At 38.7% G+C, this 10,727-nt stretch overlaps 1 long non-coding RNA gene across 1 annotated transcript in view; it reads right to left on the reverse strand.

Moving 5' to 3' along the window:
* The window catches only part of LOC140507128 (uncharacterized), a 30,167-nt gene extending 19,741 nt beyond the window's left edge, over nt 1-10,426 (reverse strand). Inside the window, exon 1 of the long non-coding RNA XR_011968203.1 lies at nt 10,086-10,426. This is a non-coding gene — a long non-coding RNA (uncharacterized lncRNA). The remainder of the gene's footprint in view (nt 1-10,085) is intronic.
* Between the last annotated feature and the right edge of the window lie 301 nt (nt 10,427-10,727).

Below are 10,727 nucleotides of genomic sequence, written 5' to 3' on the forward strand. Positions count from 1 at the left end.
TATGGTGGACCTTTAATAAACCTTGTTTTCCTTTGGCTGAAAGAAATCTTGGGTGTAATTCATTTGGGTAGGACCCGGGGTGTCGGTATTGTGGGGTCCCAAGCACCCCAAACCTCAACATATTGTTCCCTGATCTCAACACGTGGACACTAATGAAGGAAAATGATCTTTTTCCCCTCTCAAGGAATACTAGCTAGCTCCTTTCAGGACTGTTGGGGGTGGGGTGGGGTGCCAGGACAAAGTTATAACCATCGGCATGCTAATGTAACTGAGAGAAAGAAAAGGATTTTCTTGCTGTGTCTGGCGCCCAGTTGACAACAGTTAACCTAAATATATAGTGGACCTAGAAGGCTTAGATGCGTTTGTATTGGATCTGACAGTTCACTCTGTTTTGACCTAACACTAATTGTTAGTAAATCTTTTTTTTTTTTTTGTCTTCAAGAGGATTCTGTTTGGTGAGTTTTACTATCATTGTGTTGGAGCCAGGTCTATCCAGCTTTTCGATTGTTACAGTTTCATTGTGAACATTTGCACCTCAATCAGCAAATGCGAGAAATCAAGGTTTGATTTATTGTTTTATTGGTTGTCCAGAGAAGTGGTGTCAAATTCAAATAGAAAGGGTCCTGACTATTTTGGGAAATGTGTAACAAAATCAATAAAAATACAATGCAACACAGATAACATTTTAAATCCAAGTGGGATTCTCATATACTGACGAGTGACCCTGATTCTGAGTTGGACACCATTGTTCTAGACTTAAGAAAGTGTTGGAAAAAATGTAAATAATGCATATTAAACTTAAAAATGCATGTCCTGAACATTCCTTCCACCCTCCTCCTGTCTGCCCCCCCCCCCCCAGAAAAAGAGGGGCAGCTAGTTGGTACAGTGAATACAGCACCAGTCCTGGTGTAAGGGGGACCTGAGTTCAAATCTAGCTTTAGACACTTACTGGCTGTGTGACCCTGGGCAAGTCACTTAACTTTGATTGCTGCCCCTTCCCCCCATTTAAAAAATGGAGTGGTTTCCATTTCTTCCTCCAAACTGAGGCAAACAGGGCAAAGTGACTTGCCCAGGGTCATTTCTGAGAGTCATTGATGGTAGAAACGAAACCTTCAGCAGGTATAAGGGAGTGTGGCTGTGTGGTCAGAGTGACTAAGTCCCTGCTGAGAACCCAAGAGGGAATTACAGAGTAAAATAGCATGAATGAAAGTCAGGGTGAATGTAAGAATCCTGATTGTTATCGTTAGTGAGTCACTGAATTATGCAGAGCACATAGGATTCTGGGTGAGGAAAGTTTTTATTAATGGACCAAGTTGTGTTTTGTGTCCTGGGGTCCCCTTCTTTCATCCAACAATATTAATATCCTGAGTACTGCTATGTAGACTATAGATCACATTTGGTATTTTTTCATGTATTTGATTTGGCATGTTTCTGAGATCTGTATAGTGTCTGGACAGAAGTGCAAGTGTCTGGGGGAGGGATGGTACAAAGACGCTTTGGGTTGAGGAGTTGAAGGCCTAAGTGAGTTCAAGAGAGGTTCTTAATAAATACAGTAGAATGCTTACAAGACCCTTGCCATATAAAGGTGGGGTAAGCAAAGGTTCCTATGGCCACCTACTCCATGGATGGGCAGCTAGGTGGCACAGTGGTTAGAGTGCCAGGTGTGGGGTCAGAAAGACCTGAGTTCAAATAAGACCTTACTGTGTGACCCTGGGCAAGTCATCTAACCATGCTGACCTCAGTTTCCTCATCTGTAAAATGAGCTGGAGAAGGAAATGGCAAACCACTCCAGTATCTTTGCCAAGAAAACCCCAAACGGGCTCACAAAGAGTTGGACATGAATGAAATGACTGAACCACAAAAACATTATCATGGATGCCAGTGCAGACACAAGTGTGATAATGGTACTTAGTAGTGACAAGGTATGGTATTTATGGAATCAGGCCATTTAGAAAGTAGTTATAGACAATGGTGGCAATGAGAGCTTGAAGGGGTTCATTGGAGCCAAGTGAAAAGATGAAGTTTATAGTGGGGTAGCACATACTTACTCTTCTTCCTTAGGACAGGCATACTGTGCCAACTGCTGGGCAAAAGAAAAAGTAAAATCCTTCCTGACTCCAAGGAGTCTATGATACAGTCCAGAAATAGAACATATAAAAATTCAATGTTTTAAGACAACACATGAGTAAGTACCACCAAAAATTGTCCCAAGAGTAAGTGCTGTAAGGGTTCATGAATTTCCTTTAGCCTGGGTCTACAGTCTTCAGCCCTGCTTATCCCTCCATGTCTATATGAGCCAATATCCTTTCTAAGTCTCAATCTGTAGGAGTTCCTCCTCCATGTCCCACAAGGTTTCTGCCAACTTAACTGAGTCCTTTTGCAGACTCTGCTTCCTGCCCTTATTTTTTGGTCATGCCAGTATGATTAAATTTAATTGTCTCTGACTGCTTCCAGCTGGGTCCACTTAGCGTAGAGGAAGACATTCTGTCTTCCAACATATGGAGAAAGGAGATGGGTAATATGAACGGAAGAAGGGGCAGCTGGTGTGACCAAACAGAGATCTTCCTTTCATAGTTATACAGATTTCCAGCTTCCTGTTATCTGTGCTCACTCAAGTTATAACCTGGTTAGTTACATGACCAACAGCTGCTTAAAAGTATTGAATCATAGAATTTAAGAGCTAGACAGAATCCTTTAAATTCTCAATTTACAGAAAAGGAAACTGAGGCAAAAGAAGAGTCACCAACTTAACTAAACTAAGTACAGCTAGTTTGTGGCAGTTCATATGCAAAGTAGGGATACTTGGGCTACCAAATGTCTTGTGATATTATCCCACTTTCCCCACCAGGTGCAATCCTTACTAGCCTTGGGTGACCTTCATTCTCTGTCAGGAGTGTAGTATCTTTGAGACCTGAAGTATTTGTTGGTCTGATGTGACTGCTGCTTTGCTGGTAGCTCATGTTATTTACTGCCTGGAATGGGCTCCATTGGGCAGAAAGCTGTGGAATCATTTTTTTTCTTCAGTTGGGGTCCTTTGATATAAGAGGATGTCTGGTATCTGCCATTGATCTTTTAGCTTAAAACTAAATGCACATAGGCTTTTTTTTCCTTTGCCACAGCTCCTCTAGAAAGTCAAGGCCTTAATACACCCAGCCATCAAACTTACTTGGATTGTTTTCATAAGGAGTTCAGTTTCTAAGACCCTTAGTTAGAATGGTCTTTTCTCTCCAGGAAACTCCTCTCCCCAGATGCTGAGCTCTTTAGAACACAGAGTCCAGTTGTGCCAGCTCTTAAATGTACCTTAAGATTTAAATCCATTTTCTTCTCATCTCTAAGGCAGGGTCCTTCCTGAGCGAGTCTGTTTGACTATGAGTCAGTCAATAGTAATGTAATGATCAATTTAATTTCCATGAGATAAACTACACTTAGTCAACATCCTTATAAAGTCTACTCTTGTAGCAAACTTCCTATAGGTTTCAAGTCTAAGATTACCTACTTTCTTAATTCCAGAATCCTTCTGCTTTCTCATGAAATGATAAAAGTCACACTGTCTTTCCACAATCTAATCTAATTGCTTTCCTGGTCTTTCATATGTATATTGGGGTCTACAAAACCTTCTTGGCAATGGCCTTCCCTACACAAAGATGAAAGGAAATGATGATCATAAAGAGTCATAATGGCTTCATCTAGAACTGGGTAGACCAGAGTAACCTTGTTATAAATTATTTTTTTGACTGGGTTAGTAGACTAGTAGTATATCAAGAAAATGTTATGGATAGAATTTACCTAGGGTCATGCTAAGTAACTAATGCACTGGGGGAGGAGTAAGAGCCTCTTCCCAATATGCTTTTATTTGCAGTAGGTTTTCTTTTCTTTCAGCTCTCCTGAGGAGTGGGAAGAAAGGAGTTGGGAAGGGGGGAAGGCCTTCCTTTCAAGCCCAGCCTGCCAAGAATGCCTCACCATTGGTTCAAAAATGGAAGCGAGCTAACTCATTGAGACCTACCTCAATGGTTCTCATTTTTATTTCTAGGATATTTGAGCCCTAGAGTCATATGCCAGCCTTGCATATTACTAGAATATGCACCTTTTCCCCTTCATTTTAATAGCTCCAACCTCCCATATCAGCTTCTGAAGATCAAACCTTTCATCTCCCTAGAGTAAAGAATTTTTATTTCCTCTTTGGGCTATACTCTGATTTCCAGGCTCCTCATCATCCTGGTTTGTCCTCCTCTACACACTCATTAGCTAATCAGTGGCCTTCCTAAAATGTGGTAACACTCCTACCACAGAACTCAACCCAGTACTCTGAGTACATACTGACCACAGCAGAATACAACAGGTCTTTCATGTCTCCTGTTCTAGATTCTGTCTAAGACTGAATTAGCTGTCTTGACTGCCGTATAGTTATATGTCGCCTCATACTGAAATTGCAATCCATTAAAAGCCCAACATATTTTCAGATAAATTATTTGGTCACAATTTCCCCATTATATACTTCTGAATTTGAATTTTTAAAAAATGTAATACTTTATATTTATCCTGATCACATTTTATCTTATTAGATTTGACCCAAAGTCTAAGCCTATTGATATAGTTTTGGATCCTGAGGCTGTCTTTAGCATGTAAGCTATTCTCTCCTGTTCTCCCCCCACTTTGTTTATGAAGTTGTCAAGTTCTAGTCCATGATAAAGTGTTGTAAAAGGACCAAGCACAACTGAGAAATATGTCAATTACTTTCTAATTCCAATTCATTAATCTCCAGATATTTATTACAATTAGTTTTTCTCAAAGTCTATTTAGGTCCTTCATTTTTTTAAAATTGTTAGATTTGTCTACGTCTGAAAAGGGGAAGAGAACGAGTATTTACATAGCACCTATTATGTTCTGGGCACTGTGCTAAATGCTTTTCAAATATTATCTCATTTGATCCTCACAACAACCATGGGAAGTAGGTTCTAGTATTATCCCCATTTGTTGAGGAAACTGAGGCAGCGGTTAAGTGACTTGCTCAGTTTTAAATATATGAGGGTGGATTTGAACTTGCATCTTTCTGACTTTGGGGTCTAGCATTGTGCTTCCTAGCTGCCTCAAGAGGTACATTAAGGTCCCCAACTATTACACTTTTGCTATTTCTCCTTAAAATTCAATTAACTTTTCTTCAAGTACTTATTTTCACACCATCTAGGACAAATATGTAAGTATTGATATTGTTTCATTGTCTCTTGAGCCTTCAAGCACTTTTTTTAGCTATCTCTATTTTTACTGTTGCTATGTCTGAGATCATGATTGTCTGAGATACATTATAAAAGTTCCATTAAAAGCATAATAAATTCAGTTCCAGTCCTTTATTTTAAGTCTGTGTGAAACATTATGTTTCAAGTTTGTTTCTTATAAGCAACATAGTGCTGAATTCTGCTTTCTAATCTATTCTTTTACATTGTTGTTCAGTCATTTTTAGTTGTGTCTGACTCTGTATGACCCCATTTTGGGAGTTTTCTTGGCAAAGAAAGTAATTTGCCATTTCTTTCTCCAGCTCATTTTGCAGCTGAGGAACCTGAGGCAAACAAGCTTAAGTGACTTGCCCAGGGTCACACAACTAGTATGTGTCTGAAGCCAGATTTTTACTCAGGAGCCAGGCATTCTATCCACTGAACCACCTAGCTGCCTTATTCTATACTATTCTTCCACTGTGTGTTCTTCACTGATATGACTGTGAACTGTTTGATTGTCTCCATCATAACCTCTTATACTGTTTTCTCTCTTTGACTGTGCCCCTTCCCATCCTTTACCCAAAAGAAGAAGATGGCAGAGGAAAAGGAACAGGAGAAATATTAGTGTGATAAAGTGAATATCCAGCAGTATTTCCTGTAACAGAGTTAGGGTCATGACTCTGCCCTCCTCCCAACATAGGTTAGGCCCAGACCTCCTTCCCTTCCTCTGTTCTTTCCCTAAAGGAGACAAAACTGTCCTTGAGACCTAATTAGCCTCTGCTTCCCTGATCAAGCTTCCTGGTCAACTAAAAAGTGGTTTTTTTTGTTTTTTTTTTTTTCCCTCCTACTGCCCCCCCCTCCCACATGAAGTCAGGGTGCCATGACCATATGATTCACCCATAACCTGTTGACTTGCTGACCAGCAGGAAATCTACCAAGGTGGAAGATAAATACTACTGTATGCTTGCTGCCTATACTTGCACTGTTAGGGCAAAGTAAGCTTCTTCTCTGTTAACTATACAATGACTCATGAATGCCTCGTTTTGTCACAAAACTGAAGAGCTCACTAGGTCCTTTTCTAACAAGTAGTCATCTGTGATTGAAATGTTCTGCTTCTACTCTACTGTCCCCTCTCCCTCCCTCACATGTGACTCAAATCACATCTTCTTACACTTTCTGCTTTTCTTTTATGATCCACCCTCCAAAAGTGAAATTTGTTTTTCTTCTAACTATTCCCTCCCCAACCATATCTCTCTTCTTACCTCTTCTCTCCCTGTTCCTTTTTCCCAACTGTTTTCCTTTTCAGTGTAATGTATTTCCACATGAATTCTGTGTGTGTGTGTGTGTGTGTGTGTGTGTGTGTGTGTGCGTGCAAGTACATATACATGTGTTTAAGGGAGATCTCTACTGATTATTTCACCCAACTTAATTGCATAAAAAAAACATTTCTTGATAGACTCAATCAATCAGAATTCACTGTGAACAGGACCAATGCATCTTGAATCAATCAAAGCCATTGTATAAGTGACTTGGTCTCATTCTGAGAAACTAGTATAAAAAGAGGAGCTATCTCAGAACTGGATGGAAATTCTAAAGATTTGGAAGAAAGGAGGGAAAGAATTCATACACAGCTCGGCCACTAAGAATTAGCAGCCCAAGTGAAAGAAGAAAGAGAGGGTATGGCTGAGTTGCAACAGAAAATAGAGATATCAAGGTGGGTCATTGGATCTACAGGCAACTCAGAGCAAGAGACTTGGGCTTACATTGATAGCTATACTTACCTACTCAAGGACTGAGTAAAGTTACAAGAAAAAAGTCTATTCTTTCCCCAAATTCCCATCCCCAAGCCTGTCTATTCACAGATAATGTAATGTAATAGGTTGTTTTACTACACAAATGTTTCCAGCAACCCAAATTTTTGACTCAACTACAAAAAGAGAAGAGGCTAACTTAAAATAAATGAATAAAAGATTAGGAATCTTCCTAAGGGCCCAATGCATTGTGATTATATTCCTAATATAAAATAAACTCCCTAAAGGTGCAGGCAAGGGAACCAAATGAACCTTAAAGTCCATTATATTTTCTCTAAGCTTAAAATGAGTTATAATACAGTATTATAGAAAGATCACAGAAAATTGGAGAGGTGCAATGATTGGACAAAGGCAAATATTATCATGTCAGACCAACTTATTTCCTTTTTCAACAAGATTACTAAATAAGTAAATGAAGAAAACATTATGAATATATTTACCTATAATTTAGCAAAGCTTTTAACACAGCATCTTATACTATTCTTAGGGAAAAGATAGAAAGACGTAAACTACATGATAATGAAATCAGATGGATTTAAATCTGGTTCCACATCTGATCTCAAAGAGTCATTGTTGTAGGTTCAATATCAAACATAGCCAGAACCTTCCAGTGCTTGATCTGTGCTTGACATAGGGCTATTTAACATTTTTATCAATGACTTGGATAAAGACATAGATAACGTTCTCATCAAATTTGAGGATGACACAAAGCTGGGAAGACCAACTAACAATCAAAACCCTAAAGAATGGTTAGAATTGTAATTCCACTTGGCTAAGTCCAGTGGAATGGAATAAGATGGAATTCAACTGGGATAAATGTAAAGTCTTATGCTTGAGTGCAAAAAAACCCAAGTACCACCCAACTTTTCAGTCAAACTCCTGGGAAAAGCTGGCTACATTCACTACCATAAACTATATTTTAAGGTAGCAATCATCAAAATAGTTTAGTACTACTTAAAAATGGAAAAAGTAAATAAAATGAAAAGAATGGGAAAGGAAGAATCAGAAATAATCAAACTCAATAACTCAATTTTCAATAAACCCCAAACATAAATTATGTAGGAAAGAATTTTCTTTCGATAAGAGCTGGAGGGATAGCTGGAAAATAGTTTGGCAAAAATTAGGCTTAACATCTTAAACCATATTCCATAATAAATTTAAAATGACTATATAATCTGAATATTAAAAATCATACCAAAAATTTAAGAAAATAGCAGAACATACATCTTTCATAACTATAAGTATATACCTTCTTAACCAAACGAATATAAGAAATAGCAAAAGATAAAATGAATCATTTTGATTATGTGAAATTGTAAAGCTTCTTCACAAACAAAATGAATGCATCCAGGATAAGCAAGGAAGCCATGAATGGAGCAGAGTGGGGTGGGCATGTATGAAGTTTTTTTTAAATCAAATTTCTGGAATAATGATGTAGTATTCAAGATAGAGGGGCAGCTAGGTGACTGGCCAATACACTACTCAAAGTAGTTCCGAAGTCTTTCAAAGTTATTTGACTTTACAATATTCATACATACAGTTTTATCCTCATCCTCTACCCTCAGAAGTGATGCAAATGAGAGCTATAATTCTTCCTGCCCCTAACTCAGACCTGGTAGCTGCTGGGGACTGTGTTTATAGTTCTATCCATTTCTGGGTTATAATACTCTTTCCGAAATGATAAAATGAGCTCTCCTATGTAAATGTAGCATGAGAGATGAGTCTCTACATGTAGCAAGTCGAACCTATGTAAAGACAAAATAGAGCTAAATTATACATGTTTGGAGTTACAGGGAGAGCTCTTAGTTAGTGAACAGGTGCACTAAACAGCACCTCAATTGCCTCAGTGCTTTCAGCAGTTACAACACAAATGCCTCTGGCTAAAAAGGCAGGAGAACTATCCAGCACCTGGGTAATAGATAAAAGCAGCACCAGCAGTTTTAATGCTAATATTTCTCAGCACTGAGTAAAGCTTTTTCTTTATGCACTTGTGTTTGCTTCATTACCTTCTCTATCTAGTCTAACAGACGATTGTCTCTCTCTTGCGAATATCCAAAATGGGATCCTTCTACCCCTACACCATTACCTTCCTAGGAAGAAGAATCATGTTCTGTGTCTTTAAAAGCAAAAGGAACTCCATTTTCCCATCTCTACCAACTGGTGCCATTGTAGACATTTTCATACATATAAAGGAAATAAGTTCATAGCTACACACAAAGATAGTAAGCTATGGATGGAGAGAATGGTTCATCCAGATCAAGGGCTGCTTTGGGGTGGGGGAGATATTATAGCCATTAAGGAACATAGGAAACTTTTTACCTGTAATACCTTGTTAGAATAATTAGCTTGTTTAAAACCTATTAAGCAAAATAATTGTCCCTAAGATCCTTCTTTCCCTTTCAGCTTTAGGGAATTTATTTTAGGTAAAATCACAACCATTTCAAGACGCCAGTTTGGAAAATTTCTAATGCGCAGGCAGAAATTGGGCTTTCTGTCTAACTATTTATATTGATCTCTAATTAACCCTCAGCCTCTTTATGACTCAAGTGAAATTAAGTTTGCTAGAAATGTTTGGGTAACAAGACAGCAGATTCTATTATAGTTCTGTGAAGAGACAGGGAATTTGGGGGAAGGGCAGACTAATTTCTTGGGATTTTCTCCAGCCTGGGTCTTTTGCTCTGTCCACAGCTTATCCCTGCCTTTGCTCCTTAGAGGTATGCTTGAATGTCATTCCTCAAATCTTTATCCATTTCTGAGACAGCTCCTTCCTTTTAGGTTAATTCCTTAGACTCCAATATCTCACACAGTGACTTCTAGTGATTAAGGGAGCTGTATAGACTTGTTCACAGGCAGCTTTGATTGACTGGTTGAAGAAAGAAGTATTATGACCTAACAAAGGTAATTATTTAAGTAATTTAAAGTGGTGTAATCAATGTAGCCCAGTCTTACTTAACTTTGGTAACCCTTTTCTGTACTTAGAAGGGAAGAGGGACAGAAAGTAGATAGTCAGATAGATAAAGAAGGTAAAGAAAAGGAAGGTATCAAGTGTGTGTGTATGACTCACCTCTCTATTACACTATCATCTGCTTCCATAGACCTTGATTGGTAGTGGAGGAGAAGGAAGAGAATGACTCCTTAGCTTCCAATCACCATTGTAAGAGCTTGGGTGTAGGGGTCTCAGGATGGAATGAAAGGCATATCATACCGGGCTGACCCTTTCTAATATGCCCAATTCAGCCCTTCTACATGGCTCAGCAAGATGGATTTTTTTTCTGGATCTTTCCCAGAGTTTTATTTCAACATCACCATTCTGATGACATCATAGTAAATTTGTCCATCAGATGTATCCCCAGGTTCTGAGTCTCTGTGGCAATACTCTCTATCTGGCTAGCCCAGAAGCAAAAGGTTACCCCCTTTCACCTGTCTAGGAACCATAGACTTTCTTTACCTTTGACATAGAATTATCCCTCCTACCCTAGTTACTGGGAGTTACAATCTTGAACCTGCCCATATGTGTACTTGAAATGTTTAAGAGAATCTCTAGTTCTGGTTGTCTCCTTGCCTAGGAGATCTTTGAGCTTTATTCCAATCTCAGAATACAGATGAGTAATAGTTTTATCTCTGAGGGGGAAGGAGGAGAGAAATAGGCATTTATATAGCACTTATTATGTGGCAGGCATTTTGTTAAGCTCTTTACAACGAACCC

Source organism: Notamacropus eugenii, chromosome 5 (assembly GCF_028372415.1).
Source record: "Notamacropus eugenii isolate mMacEug1 chromosome 5, mMacEug1.pri_v2, whole genome shotgun sequence".
NCBI classification, from domain to species: Eukaryota; Metazoa; Chordata; class Mammalia; order Diprotodontia; family Macropodidae; genus Notamacropus; species Notamacropus eugenii.